The sequence below is a fragment of the Solanum pennellii genome, chromosome 1 (genome assembly GCF_001406875.1).
Source record: "Solanum pennellii chromosome 1, SPENNV200".
Lineage (NCBI taxonomy): Eukaryota > Viridiplantae > Streptophyta > Magnoliopsida > Solanales > Solanaceae > Solanum > Solanum pennellii.
In genome coordinates, this window is record NC_028637.1 from 70,267,036 (window position 1) to 70,283,997 (window position 16,962).

Genomic DNA, 16,962 nt, shown 5'->3' on the forward strand with positions numbered 1-16,962 from the left:
TATGAAGATGTGTCATACTTGTCAGGATTTCTATTTCTTGCTTGCATATCTAGAGTTGTATAAGCATTAAGAATTGGATCAAGTTCAATAATTTGTGTCATAGTCAAATCAGGATAATCATCCAATGATGGTGATTTTGACTTTGATGATCCAGGTATGTTAACATTGAAAACATGATCAGTATTTGTGTAACTTGACTTCTGAGCCTCATCTATATATAAAAATATCATAATGTTAAAAACACTTTGTAAATGAAAACACATATTATAGTAAAATTTAAACTCATACCATCCGTATTTGAAATATGAACATATTCACCCATTGAAACGGAAGACTGATCCATTGGAGCTTTATCAAATTGTTCAAAATTGTGACGGGCATCATCCTAATATATGATGTAATGTAAAATTCATTTATAAAATAGTGTGAAAAAGAGATATCATATGAATTTTATGCAAAAAATAATACAAGATTTAAGACAAGATCAGTAAACACACATTGATGTTGCCTTTCACAGATTTAATAACTGAATTGAATCAACATAAAAGTTGAACCAACTGTTTCATACATTATTAATACATGTTACGTCATTCGATGTTTATACAATTTTAATACATCCATCAAACAAACATTTAAATAAATTGTTCATACGAAGTTCATACATAAATCACAATAACAAAATAATTGTTTTAGCTTTTAACTTTGTAAAACCATTTAATGTCATATAATATTCTGTTGGTGTTTTCACATAAGTAATAAAAAATTGAACTAACATAAAAGTTGAACCAAATTGTTTCATACATTATTACATGCTAAGTCATTCAATATTCATACAATTTTAATACCTATATCAAACAAAAAAAACTGCAAAAACATGTAGAATATTTGGTCATACACGGTTCATACACAAATCACACATAGATACAACAACTGTTTTTGGTTTTTACTTTGTAGAACCCTTTCATGGCTCATAATACCTGTTGGTGTGTAGTTGATGTTGGTTGACCTTTTGACAACCTAATCTCCTCAATTATCAGCTATGTAGAGTTATCGACATATGTTCTCATTTCATCCATGTTTTTGTCAACTTCATCGATGTAAAAAAATATGTTAAAACATTAAAATATTATAAAAAGAAGAATTATTAATGGTTAATATAAAAGGGATTGAAGAATAACCTTATCTTTCAATTGTTTCAACTCCACCCTAACCTGTCATTGAACATTAATATATTTGGATAAGTAATTTGCAATATGTTAAAAAGTATTAAATCATAATTTTTTATTATATACTTCTGCAATTTATGCCTTCAACTCTAAAAACTTTTGATCGACGTCAACACCTTGATTTTATGACGTTCCTTGATCTTCTGTAACATGGTTACTTGAAGTTGATTTAAAATATATTGATTCATGACATTTAACTCCTTGTTAGTAAACACTATGTTTCTGAATTTATGCTGCAATTGAAAAAATGTACGAATTAAAATATATACATATAAAAAAAAGGTTAATGATTTATATTTACTAAAATAACAATAACTAAAATATGACCTGATTGCCATCTGTTATGAAAATCATATTCTTCAAGTCATCAAAAAAGATAATGTCATTCGTTGTCTTCCAATTTAGAATACGCGGTGTGCGATTTGAAGCACGAACAACAAATGTGTTGTCAAAGGGAAGACAACACTTATAAAACCAGAACTGTATAGCTATATGGAACTGACTGAATTTGAATGACGTAGGATTGTTCAGCAACTTATGACTGCAAGCTTTAAGAGTTAAATTAAGACGTTCATTGCCCCATGAAAAGTTGACATAATGACCAGACTCAACCAAATCAAAATACAACTTGAGAATGGTTAATTTAGATATCTCTGAACCATTAAAAAATGAGGTAATCAAGTACAGAATGCCGATTTGAAGCAGTCATCATCCTCGAAAAAATCATTCAGTTTAAACATTTGGAAAAAGTCTGACTTAGGGACTTTGATCATTTGACAAAAATATTCTAGGATAAAGTCTATTAGGAATAGACGAATCCGAAAAAAAAACAGAAGGTGGTTCACATTTGAGCCCACTAATCAATGTGAATTCCTTGATTCCAAAATGTAATTCCGTGTCGTTTAACTTAACAACAAACATGTCATCTATGACATTTTCATATTAAAAAAGAAACAAATGTCGCAATAGTTGATATTGAATCTTTAGGTTGTGCAACTCAAAAATATACCAAAAGAGGTTTGTTCCAGAAATTGTTTAAACCTCTCTTGTTCAAGGAAAATCAATAGATCACCAAAAACATTTATGCTTGTACATGAAGACCAATGTGTGGATACCTTCTTTGCCTATAAAATTTTTTATACTAAACTAACATAGATTTGATTAAAAAAAATAAAGTTTCATTCCTACAATAACTACTTTTGAAAAAAAATTAAAATTGAATTTAAATCATATAAATTAAATCAAATTCTTATTAAAAATACATATAAATGGTATGTTCATATACCTATTATTTGTCACGCCCGAAGCATACACCCTGGACGTGGCTGGCACCCAACGATCATTGTTGACCTTGAACGAACTCTTGTCTTGCTTGCTTAACTCAGCGGAAGACTTAGATTAACTCAATTATGAAGTAAGAAACATTCTCCAAAAGAAATACTTAAAACATAATAGTTTGTCCAAAATGACACTTAAGTCTCAAAGTTAAAACATCTGACGTGTAAGATAAAAAGAGACTAAAACTGGATTGTCTGTCTATCTATCTGTCTATGAAGCCTCTACTAGTACTAAGATGAATTTTTGGACAAACCCCACAACATTCTATAAAAGAAATACGGAAAGCAATAAAAGAGTCCTCCGAAATGCAAAGAGGCTCACCACTGAATTTGGATGCTCAACTGGATTAACGAAACATTGCATGTTGATCCTAGTTACCTGTGTCTGCATCACAAGACGATGCAAACCAACTGACATCAGTATATTGAGTGTATGAGTATGTGAGTTGGATTGCTAAAACAACATAGAATTGAAGGACATTTTGAAAGAAAACCTACCTTGACTCTTCCCACCTCATGAATACTTAACTCATTTTAGTATTAAGCAATTTAAAAGAAAGTGAATTATAAAGATACGTTGATTAAAACCATGATGTAAACTCTATGTGTATAAAAAGATACAAAATAATTATGAGATGTATGTAAAAATACAAATATAAACTGATGTCAATTTTTAGTCATAATAAAAGACATATCATGCTTCCTCTCAAAGTCTACTTGTGCTATGAATGAATGAGGTCTCATACCCCCATTCATGCTAAGCAGAACCCTTTGAGGAACCATGCAATTAATACTATAGGAGTTTCTGTAACCGACAACCATCAATTAATAGTTATACTGAGATACAACGTTTTACCTCACGCTGCAAAGGACCATCCTACACCTTGTCATTGGTATAGGACCTTACATAACTTACTCGATCTACTAGCTTAACTTATGTGGTCATCTAAAAAGTATGACCCGTTAATACACATGATGGCTACAGGGTTTACATGTAGACTTGAGTTAATATGAACTCTCATCCCCACATCACTGTTCAATAGTACTCTCAAAATATACTTTAGCTCTTGCTTTAAAAATTACTTCTTTTCTTTGGGTTGAGATAATTTGCTCACACTTTAGCTTGAAAAAGCTCTCTTGGAATAAATATTCTCTTTTCTTGTTCAAAACTCTTTTGGGAAATCTTACTTTCCTAGTAACCTAATTGTGAAAACACTTATAAGTTTTAGGAGAATACTTAGTTGCCTTATAAATTTTGAGAAATGAACTCAACTCTTACTCTTTGCTTAACTTGAAACTTATTCTTAGGAAATACTTAGTTCCCTTATAGATTTTGAAAATTTAACTGAACTCTTTACTTTTTTTTTTAACTCGAAACTTGAGTCTTAAAACGAAGTTAAAACATTTAAATAAGACTCTTGGAAGCTTCAAGAAACTTTACTTTAACTTACTTCATAGCTTTAAACTTAAATCCTTAACTTCCTTGACTTTGATCCTAACTTTTCTTGATTTAAATTATGAATTCAAGGTCATGATTCATGTTTATGGATGATTTCATGACGTTTAGACGTACCATAGAGTATTTTAATCGACTAGGAAATGTAGGTACATCACTTATGAACTAGTAAGAAGAGATACGGGAAGAATGGGGTCTCTAGGTGACCTTGGCGCTTTGATAGGCGTGGAGTGCAGAGCCTGACAGACAAACTCTGGCTTGAGGCGCTCTGGTTGGCGCAACGTGCAAGGGTTTGTAAGACAGAGTCTTCCTCAGGGGCTCTTGCTGGTGCGGCGCCCTAGGGTTTGTCAAACAGGATTTTTGACTTTTCTTCTCCGATTTTCAACTCTAAACCTTCTCAACTCCCATGGATCTTTCCCCAAAAACTTAGGATCACTAAAATTATCAATACCCAATAGTTTAGACTCGTAAAACAGCTCGAAAACAAGAATCAAAACAACTAAAGGCATACTACAACTCAACAAACAAGAATTCAACGATTATTCATCAAGAACTTCAATGTTCATCATTCAATCTACTCTAATTGTGCTGAATTAAACATGTTTTTTTGTGGATAGAGGAAGCCAACACAGAAAAATCTCACAACCTTTTTAGGGATCACCCGTGATGAATTCTACAAGTTGAACTTCGACGATTTTGAATGTTCTTGCTCTCTCTTTTCTCCTTGTTTCTCCTCTTCTTTTCTCTTCTCTTAAAACCCTAACTCGTTTTATATAAGCGTGAACTGAATAGGATCAGTTTAGACCCCAATTTATTACCTAAAAATGAAATAAAATAATTGGATAAGGAAAAGACAACTTTTCCCTTGGATTGGACTTTCCTTATCCCTTCAGCCCAACTTCAAAAAGGCATAACGCACTCATACAGTATCGAAATCATGCAAATAAATATTTCCAAGGGTTTTCCAACCATAACAAGAAATACCTCTAACTCTTCCTGAGTAAGAAGTGATGGCCATTTGAAAATGACCAAAACTCACTTTTCAACTCGGTTATTTTCTAGATTTTTTTTATTCTTTCCTTGAACAAATATTTCCATATTTTAACCTCTTTTCTAGTCATTTTTAGTTATAAGATGTTACTTTATTCTTTTTTCATACACAGTCATATAAAAAAATGCATTCAAAATTTAAACAAAAAAGATTAGTTGAACATTTCATACATTTTGTATACCAAAAAAATAATTCATCAAATAAACACAATTAATTAATATACAAACACAACAAATATTAATAAAAATTCATACCAATAATATTAAAATTTATACAAAATATCGTAGTTATCTAATTTATACACAATATAGTAGTTATCTAATTCATAAATGATATGTTTATACACTTATTATTCATGTTTCATACACATGCATATCAAAACAAAATACATTCAGAATTTATACAAAAAAAATTAGTTGAACATTTCATACATTTTGCATACCAAAAAAATATTTCATCAAATAAACATAAATAATTAATATACAAACACAACAAAATTAACACAATTCATACCAATACTATTCAAACTTTATACATATTAGTTAACTAATTCATACAATTTGTATACCAATTTAATATTCATCATATACAAACAAGTAAGATATAAAACCACTAATGTTTACACTCATTTGATACCAATAATATTCAAGAATTTATATAAACATATTAGTTAAACAACCCATACCAATTGCAGATAAATATAATAATTCATCATATACATCAGTGTTAATACACAATTCTTACAATTTTAATACATAAACTGATTATCAAAATTCATACACTACCAATCAATCAAACATTAACTTATATCCTTAGAACAATTTTTGAGAAAACATAAGTATCTTGTGAGGATATGCTGATTGTATAACCACAACTCTTTCTCATACATCTCTAATCATCACACCCAATTTATGTGGACTCTTACATGATCATATGAATTGTTTAAACTTATTTAATTGGATGAATTTTAAAAATATAATTTATTATTAATTAATTTATGTCTTTTTTAAATCCTACTTCTTTTGGTCTATATATAACTGTCATATTTTACTACCTGCAGTATCGATAATGCTTTTGACGTAGACATAAACCCGAATATACCTTACTAATATCATAACGTAAATCTCATTGATCTTAAACACACCACAAACATAAATATGCATCAATAGTTTAAGAGGTCTATATATTTTGATAATCAGTACATATTTTCATTTACATATTTTACAACGGTAATAATAGTTCAAATTTCATTTTTTTCATGGTAATATTTGTTTATTTTTTAGTATCAAAGGAAGGCAATTCCTCATAAACAACTCAAAACCTCCATTTTTACAATGCCTCAAACATCTCAAACATCCAAAGTAAAAAAGTCTTACAATTGTGATTGTGTCAAACCAGCTACATTGAGGACGTCACGCACCGATACCAATTCAGGTCGACAATTCTTTAGTTGTGCAGTTGGCAGATGCCCATTTCTTAGGTGGCATGAAAATGAATCACCAACAAGTAGCTCATCAAATTTTCAAGGCGTTGCTAAATTTGATTTACTAACAAAGCTATGAGAATTCAAAGAAAATAGAAATATGCTAATGACTTTCTTAAAAGAGTTCGAAGAGCAGAGGAATCACTTGAAAGTGTTGTTAAAAGATGTTGAAATAGATGTAGAGCAACTAAAAAAAAGTTGATTTTGGCAAAAGAAAAAGAAAAATGCCTAAAGCTATACTAAGTTTTTAATAAATGAGAAAGGAATGAAGTGTTGCACAAATAAAATATTTCTCTCTATCTGTTGCACTATTATATCTTTTATTTTTTATTTATAATATTGCGATAACAATTTATAGTATTAGACTACAAGTTTATTAAGACATAGATTAATAAGAAATCTAAAAACCCTTCATAATATAATATGTATCATCATATTTACATTTTTGTTGTCAAAAACAGCAAAACGACAGACCACTTTAACAATGTTCTTAAAAATCAACTTATCAAAAATCTATTGTCTTAAAAAATCATATCAATAAACATGTCTTCAAACCAGGGAACAACCCAACTATCACAAAAATCAATTGTCTTAAAATATCGATAACTTCACAAATTGTCTTAAAATACTAGGGAATAACCATTCCAAAAATCACAACTGCCCTTAATCACCATCAACCTGACCACTAAGCTCCATCACAATACCCATCATATCTATTTCCACTTCAGTGACCAACCCTTATTCTTCAAGCTTTTCCTCTTCTGCATTCTCTGTTATCTTCTCTTCTTGTTGTTCTTTCTATTCTTCTCCATTTGCTTCATTTTCTTCTAGTTTCTTTTCTTCATTTTCTTCATTGTTCTCTTCCATCGTCCCCTCATCTCCTCTTCATCAACTTCTTTAACAAAGTATGCATCAAATGCAGCAAGATCATCATCCACTACAGCTAATGGAAGGATATTGTCATCCACTGTCGGTGATGAAAAGTTGTCATCATATATTGCAAGATCAGCGGCTAAAAATTAATACAAATACATTATATTACATAATTAAGAAGTATATAAATTTATTTACTTTTCCTTTTTTTTTTCTTTCATTTCTTCTCAACTTCTCCTCTCGTACAAAAGCAACGATTTTCACCATTGGTTGCTTGAGGGATGCAACACGTTCATCCAGACTTCCATCTTTAGAAGCACTTAATATAGAATTCTCCCCAGGTTGATTAGGAATGTGTTTGTTTGAATACTCATCCTCCACATGACCTACTGCAGAAGTGAGCGCACTGACACCTTTCAAACTGGCCTTTAAGGTATCACTAATTATGTCCTTCACTTCGTCTGTATATGGCTTTAATGTTGCCATATAATTCTATATCTTCTCATGGATAGTAGGTTCTAGGGATGGATGCACAACCTACCAAAAAAATATAATAAGTACAAGACCTTCACTAATTAAAAATATTGCTATATAACAAAATAAGTTTATACCTTTGTGTACTTAAATGGACCACCTTCGACAATGCTATCGCTCTTTGCCGTGTGCCATCTAAGTAAATGGGAAATGACAGTAAGGACTCCAAAGACTTCTTTGCATAAATACCAAGATGAGGAAATACCTCATATATCCAAACTTGAAATTAATAAAATAATAAATAAATGAACAAAAATATATAAGAGTTTAAATTTTTCAAGTCCACAAATGATATAAATTACCACAAACACCCAAGAAAAGCCATACAAAGCATACGATACATTCCCTCTTTTCTTGTACACTTCACATTGTTTCTTCAAATTAACTTTGGTCTTCAAATAATTCAGTGTTAAATCAAAATGTTCTTTCTCCATAGATAACTCCTAAAAAAACTCTAAATAATCGGCTATCTTAATGTCGTTTGATTCCACAATCTTAGATCGATCGTGGGCAAATAATATTGAGTGGACGAACCCAACTAAACAACACTTGAACTTTTGCTCCTTATTTAATTTGGCAACTTTGATCAAACTCAATAACTTTGAACCACTAATATTCTTATTCCTAGTTACTTTATAGCAAAACATATCACCTTTGTCAAACACTTTTTTAATTTTTTCATCGTGTGGGTATGGTCCACAATTCAAACCCATAATCAATGCAAACTCTTTTAAGTCAAAACATGCAGATTGAATATTCACACAAAATCACATCTCATGTAATCTTTTATCATTATTGACACGAAGAAACAATATGTAATAGACCATCTGTCCATTAAACTTGTAATGTTCTGAAATATGTCTTAAATGATCAAAATAACTACCTTTAAAGTCATTATAAAATTTTTCAATCAGTAAAACATTTCTAAAATCATTGTACAGAGTCATTCTTGCTCTCACCGAAATCTTTGTTGAAAAAGATCCTAACTCATTGATGCATGTGTAAGATTATAGGACTTCCCTGAGATTTCTGCTACACAAGTTGGCAAGGATAGAAGATCATCATCCTCATCTCCAGCATTTCGGCTATCTCCATTTGTAAACTCGTTTCCACTGATCTCTTCACTAGACTCAACCTCATCAAGACTCTCCTCATAGTTGTCTATTTCATCCATCGTATCACAATTCGAATCATACTTGGGTTCTTCAACAATTAATGTTTTCTTTTTTGAACACCTTGAAACTTGAAGTTGAGCCCTTCTTTTTCTTTTTTTTACAAGGCTTAGGAATAGATTTTTTAACAAGGTCACATCTAGTTTTAGCCATAACCAGAGTAAACATACAATACTAATGTAAATAACAGTCTAACAAAGAGAGAAAGAAAAAAATACTACACTTGGACTTTGTGTAACAAACACATGTAATGAGCAAAATAAGACCAGCAAAAGTAAACAGATATAATGGAGAAAACAACAATTCACAACAAAAGCCAAAATTCCAAAATCAATAGGCGAGATAAACAGAAATTAGCTTTTTAAAAAAGTAACCAAATTATCCCAAAAAAGGATCAAATATTCATATTCAAACAAAAATTTATTAGAGACCACAAATATTCATCCTAAACAACATGAAGAAAAATCATCCAGAGGTTCATTAAACTACTATAACAAAATTAAAAACTAAACACGGCATTCTAAACAAGAACATGAAATAAAATCATCCAGAAAAAGAGTTAATTACACTACTATAACAAAATAAAAAAAATCAAATACGGCATCCAAAACAAGAACATGCAGAAAAATCATATAAAAAAAAGGGTTTATTACATTACTATAACAAAATAAACAACAAAATACGACTAATATAACCAAAAAAACAACCATTAAACTAAAATGAACTTACCAAAGATGAAAGCTTCGAACTCGGAGAACAAGAAACAGATGAAGATTTGATGTTTAAAACAATTAAATAGTTGAAATGTTTGTTTAATGGACTATGAAACATTTGAAATGTATGTGGAAGAGAAGCAATGATATGGGAAGAAGAAACAAATGATTTCTCTGGTTTCTCTTGAAACATTTTAAGAAGTGTATGGGGAAGAGAGGCGGGAGACGATGATATGATGACCAGAGAATACTGATGGAATCGATGTATGGGGAAGAAGAAAAGTTGAGAAGAAGAAACATCGGATAAGTCCCAAAAAGGTGTCCTTTTAATATATATATATATATATATATATATATATATATATATAATTTAAACATGTTGAATAAGATTATAATATAAAATAAAATGTATTGGGATCATAATATATTTGGTATACATATATATTCTTTCTACGTTTTAAAAATACTAAATAAGTCATTGACCTACATTCACAAATATATTCCAAATCTTAAAAAAGCCGAACAAACTCATAGCCCCACACTTTTTCCTTTTTTAAACGCCCAACCTTAGAAAATAAAGCAAAAATAAATCAAATATCAATAGAGTGAATTTAGTTTTATTGGTGTCCCCAATCCCAGTTCTTCCCTAAGGAAGTCTACTACAACACTTTAAAGCACTTGAAAGAGCAACTAATTGCATTAAAACGTCCGTTTAAATTAAAGTGCATTAAAAACTTGGTAAGAGCATTTTTGAACTCACACATGCATACATAAAATCAATCAATCAGTGAAATGAATTTACAGAATTAAGATAGAAACAAGCTTAAAGAACAATAAAACCAAAGGTCTTTCTTCAAATTCCAATAATCTTGAAGCTAAAATAGTTAATTTTGAAATAAAAACTTATATCCAGAGTCCCCAAAAGCAAGAGCAGGAAAAATAAATCTGAGTGATGAGCGACAAAGGATCAAAGACTCATCAATATTTCAAATCCTCATTTTGTTCAAGATATATATGTTGCAATAAATCTTACCAAATGATTGGGTTCGTCAATCTTCGGTCGAAATTATTATAAGTGGATCAGAAGGAGTAAACAACAATACATGGAAACAAAAAATGTACGCAAAACATTATGTGTAGCCGTATCAAATTCAAAAAGGAAAAACAAAGAGGAAGTTGCGAAAGGGGGGAAATGCTAGTAGCAAGAAAACCTTTCATTTGCAAAAACTTGCAAGTTGCAACAACAGTGGCAAAAGGGAAGGAACCACGTGGAAAGTTGAGGCGCAACCACCTGGAGCTCGTTAATAGGTCAATTAAGAACAAAATGACGGAATTATCCGACAAAACCATTACTTATTAAGAATGATGAATGATGAATGATGATATGATATATATTACCTCATGCATTAATATCATAATTTACTATATATTAAAAATAAAAAAATATATATATCCTTGTTCTTTTTTAAGTGGACCATGCGTAAGTGTTGCGAAATGCAGGGTCATTTGGTATTATATATAAAAATAGTATTAAAATAAAATGTAGTGGTATTATTGAATTTATTTATATTATGATATTTTTTAATTTTACTGTTTGATAGGTTGTATTAATTAAATATATTGTATTAAAATAAAAATAGTATTAAATAAAATATATTAAGTAAAAATATTACCTCATATATTAATATCATATTTTACTATATGTAAAAATAATACCTCATATTAAGGAAAAATTGTATAAAATAATAAATTATCAATTTAAATTAGATGTTATTACTATAATTTCATTTAATTTTAATCTGTAGCATACAATTTGTCATTCACTTCTCTCGCCAAAAATCTCGCTCGCTACTTTCCCTCGTTTCTCTCACTTTATATAAACACAAATGTATAAATTGCATTTGTGTTTGTGTAAAGCGAAAAAAAACTGTATATACAAAGACAAATACATATATTTTCCTTCTATACACTTAATAATTATATAAATACAAATCTCCCTACCATTTCTCTTTTGCCTTTCTCTCTTTCTCGCTTTATACAAAACCAAATTACACAAATTACAATATATAATTTTTTGTTGTATAAATCTAGAGAGAAAGAGGTTTGATATACAAATATTTTACTTCAATTCAATTGTATACAAATTCAAATTTTATGTAGATATACAAACACAATCATTGATACAAATAAATAGTACTTACATATATCTAATCATCTAACTAATATACATATATAATCGTTGCACTTTTATACAAACGAGATGCATGCCTGCAATTTATATAAATCTGATATTGTTAGAACAAATGAACAAGAATGATAAAATTACAAGGAATACAAAATAAAACTTGCTTGGCTTAGAGTCACGTTAATACGTGTCTTGAAGATAGTTGGAGTCTCTCCCACGAGCAATCGGAAGAATAAATAACTCTATCTTCGGGATTCAACTAAGCCACAAAACAAGTAGCATTCAAGAATGTTGCTCTTCTATTCTTGAATTGGTGATTTCACCTTTTGATCAATGTCTCACAAGTGTTTTCAAGGGAAAGTACTTTTGTTTGAATGCTTATCTTTTTCAACCAAAAGAAACTCAATTTATAGGATAAAAAGTTTTGCAAGAAATTTTTTTTTAATTAATAGAATTTATTAGGTTCATGAATTGGAAACAAAAAACTTATCTTTCAAAAATCCATAACGTAGAATTAAAAAAAAAACTTCTTGCAAATGTTTATAATATAGAATTAAAGTAAATGAATGTTACAACTCACATTCATGTATTTGTTAATTCAAACGGATGAATTTGTTTCAAAATTAATTGAAACACTAACTCTTACAATCCCCCACTTGTTTCAAGAAATTTTATCTTTGAAAAATCCAAAAAACATTTTGAGACATTAATCTAGCAACATGCATCAATAATGGTGTCTTTTGGACTTGAACCATTAGCTAGTGAAGGGTTTTCTAAATCATTGACTACTTAGTGAACATATCTTGAACTAAGTGCATCATTGAATGAAGTTAGAAAAATACTCCACTCATATCACTATGTTCCGGAGATAATCGAAATCCTTTGACACCTTACGGCCATTTGTCCTGAATTCTTTTTAGCCAAGTGCTTTAAGATTTTCTTGTTAAAATCTTATTGAAGCGGCCTCCACTTCGCACTTAGTGCGGTGAATTCATTAAGAGTAACTTTGCATACTCCGACCAAATAGTCTATGAAATTCATTAAGAGAAATTAATCTCATCCTCCTTTACAAAAAGTATCGGTAAATCTATCAAGAGTATTCCTACACACTCCAATCGAAATCGATTTATAGACTTATTAAGAGAATATAATCTCATCCTTCTCTTCACTAGGAATATCGAGAAAAAAAATTTATCAAGAGTTCTCTTACTAACTCCAACCGAGATCGGTCTTATAAATTTATGAAGAGAAAGGAATCTCAATCATGCACATCTACTTATTTCATTTTATTTTGAAAATGAGAATTTTATTGATGTGCTGCACAATTGTAACTTTACTTGTTTTTCCCTTTGAACCCAAGATTACATCATTCGGTAGGGTTACCATAAAGTACAATTAATTTACGGGCTTTATTCCCATCCCATTACAAGTTTCCACCACTAACTCTTTGCCTAACCCTTTAGACAAAGGATCCGCTAAATTAAATCTGGACTTCACATATTGAAGCGATATTACGCCTTCCTCCAATAATCTGCTGACATGATTATGTTTGAGACGAACTTGTCTCGACTTGCCATTATAGAAGTCACTTGAAGCCCGAAATATAGCAGCTTGATTATCACAATAGATAGTTAAAGGTGGTATTGGCTTACTCCATAAAGGAATATCTATCAGCATTGATCGCAACCAATCAGCTTCTTCTCCAGCAGAAGACATAGCTATAAATTCTGACTCCATGGTTGAATGAGTAATACATGTTTGCTTCTTTGATTTCCAAGAGATCGCTGCTCCAGCCAAAGTGAAAATCCAAGCAGTAATAGATTTAGAGTCATTCGGATCAGAATTCCAAGTAGCATCACTATAGCCTTCAAGAACAATGGGAAATGTAGAATAATGCAGGCCAACATTAATTGTACCCTTCAGGTATCTTAAAACACGAATTAAGGCATTCCAATGTTCAACTCCGGGATTACTAGTAAACTTGCTCAAAGTTCCTACGACGTAACCAATATCCGGCCTGGTACAATGCATGGCATACATAAGACTCCCAACAATCTGAGAATATGTCAGCTGGTCGAGAACATCACTAGAGTTCCGCATTAGTTTGATGCTAGGATCAAATGGTGTAGGAGTAGGTTTGTCATCAAAGTGACCAAACCTCTTTAGAACTTTCTCAATATAACTTGATTGAGTAATAGTCAAGCCATTCGCTGATCTTATAATTTTAATACCCAGAATTACATCAGCTTCTCCAAGATCTTTCATTTCAAATTGAGAAGATAGAAAAAGTTTTGTTTCTTTGACTCTTTCAATATCAGTTCCAAAGATCAACATATCATCTACATAAAGACATATTATAACACCAGATTTTTCTTGAAATTTGCTAAATATACAAATATCACCACCATTGATTGAGTAGCCATTAGAAATCATTACTCTTCTAAATTTCTCATTCCATTGTTTTGGAGCTTGTTTTAATCCATAAAGAGATTTAAGAAGCTTACAAACTTTGTGTTCTTGACCAGGAACGACAAATCCTTCTGGTTGTTTCATGTAAACCTCTTCATCTAGATCTCCATTCAGAAATGCAGTCTTCACATCCATTTGATGAATTACCAGACTATGAATTGCGGCTAAAGAAATTAAGAGTCGAATAGAAGTCATTCGAGCTACAGATGCAAATGTATCAAAATAATCAATATCTTTCAATTGAGTAAAACCTTTTGCCACCAAACGAGCTTTGTACTTATCTAAGGTTCCATCAGATTTTAATTTCTTTCTAAAGATCCATCTACAACCGATAGACTTACATCCAGGAGGGAGGTCTGATAAAATCCATGTATTGTTTGACATAATGGAGTGCATTTCATCATCAATAGCTTCACGCCAGAAAGGAGCATCATGTGAAGCCATTGCTTCAGCATAACTTTCAGGATCCCTTTCAACTAAATAGACTTGAAAATTTGGTCCAAAGTCTCTTGGTTTGGCTGATCTTGCACTACGTCTTGGTTGACTTTCTTCCAAAGGTTCAACTATTTTTCTTTTAAGAGTAGATATAGAAGAACTTGTATTTTGTTCCAAAGACTCTTTTTTCTTAGGAAATATATACTCAAAAAAGTTAGCATGCAACGATTAAATAATTGTGTGAGGGCTTAGAGTCTCAAGATTCAAAAATTTATAAGCCTTACTGGTTTTTGAATAACCAATAAATACACAATCTACTCCTCTATATCCAATCTTAGTCAATTGTTGATCTGGTAATCTAACATGAGCCAAACAACCCCATACTTTAAAATAATTTATATTTGACTTTCGATTCTTCCAAAGTTCATATGGAGATGAATCATGTTTCTTGGAATGAATTCGATTCAAAATATGACATGCAGAAAATAAGGCTTCAGTCCACAAATTTTCACTGATACCAGATCCATAAAGCATAGAGTTAAACCATTTCAATGAGAGTTCTATTTTTTCTTTTTGCTACACCATTTTGTTGTGGTGTATAAGACATAGTCAATTGTTTCTCAATGCCTTCTTTTTCACAAAAATCAATAAAATTTGATTTTAAATATTCTCCACCTCTATCAGATCTAATTGATTTAATCTTCAAACTCAATTTATTTTCAACTTCTGCTTTATATGTTTTAAAAGTCTCAAATGCCTCATCTTTTGTTTTTAATGGAAAGACATATGTATACCTTGAGTAATCGTCAATGAAAGTGATAAAATATCTCTTTCCATGACGTGATAAACAATCCATCTCACAAATATCAGTGTGGATTAATTCCAAAAGTGTGGATATCCTTTCAACAGACTTAAAAGGTTTCTTTGTTATTTTACATTTACTACAGGTAATACACTTAGCAACATGATCCTTTCCACAGTCTTTAATTAATGCATTTTTCATCATAAGTTGAATGGATCTAAAATTCACATGACCAAGACGTTCATGCCATAAATCTAAAGACTCCACTATATAAGCAGAAATATTTTCATTTTCAATATTGAGTTTGAACATTCCATTTGTAGCATAACCTTTTCCAACAAACATGCCTTGTTTAGACAAAATAAATTTATCTGCCAGATCCGCTAAATTAAATCTGGACTTCACATATTGAAGCGATATCACGCCTTCCTCCAATAATCCCCTGACATTATTATGTTTGAGACGAACTTGTCTCGACTTGCCATTATAGCAGTCACTTGAAGCCCGAAATATAGCAGCTTGATTATCACAATAGATGTTAAAGGTGGTATTGGCTTACTCCATAAAGGAACATCTATCAGCATTGATCGCAACCAATCAGCTTCTTCTCCAGCAGAAGAAACAGCTATAAATTTTGACTCCATGGTTGAATGAGTAATACATGTCTGCTTCTTTGATTTCCAAGAGATCGCTTCTCCAGCCAAAGTGAAAATCCAAGCAGTAATAGATTTAGAGTCATTCGGATCAGAATTCCAAGTAGCATCACTATAACCTTCAATAACAATGGAAAATGTAGAATAATGCAGCCCAACATTAATTGTACCCTTCAGGTATCTTAAAACACGAATTAAGGCATTCCAATGTTCAACTCCGGGATTACTAGTAAACCTGCTCAAAGTTCCTACTGCTTAACCAATATCCGGTCTGGTACAATGCATGGCATACATAAGACTCCCAACAATCTGAGAATATGTTGCTGGTCGAGAACATCACTAGAGTTCCGCATTAGTTTGATGCTAGGATCTAATGGTGTAGGAGCAGGTTTGTCATCAAAGTGACCAAACCTCTTTAGAACTTTCTCAATATAACTTGATTGAGTAAAAGTCAAGCCATTCGCTGATCTTATAATTTTAATACCCAGAATTACATCAGCTTCTCCAAGATCTTTCATTTCAAATTGAGAAGCTAGAAAAACTTTTGTTTCTTTGACTCTTTCAATATCAGTT

The 16,962-nt window shown here is 30.9% G+C and overlaps 1 long non-coding RNA gene across 1 annotated transcript; it reads right to left on the reverse strand.

Annotated features, from left to right (window-relative positions):
- Window positions 1-7,070: 7,070 nt before the first annotated feature.
- Window positions 7,071-10,142, reverse strand: LOC107031343. Its single transcript, XR_001458198.2, has 3 exons — window positions 8,920-10,142; window positions 8,038-8,095; window positions 7,071-7,963 (listed from the first exon to the last, which is right to left on the reverse strand). It is a non-coding gene; the product is annotated as an uncharacterized LOC107031343 (long non-coding RNA).
- Between the last annotated feature and the right edge of the window lie 6,820 nt (window positions 10,143-16,962).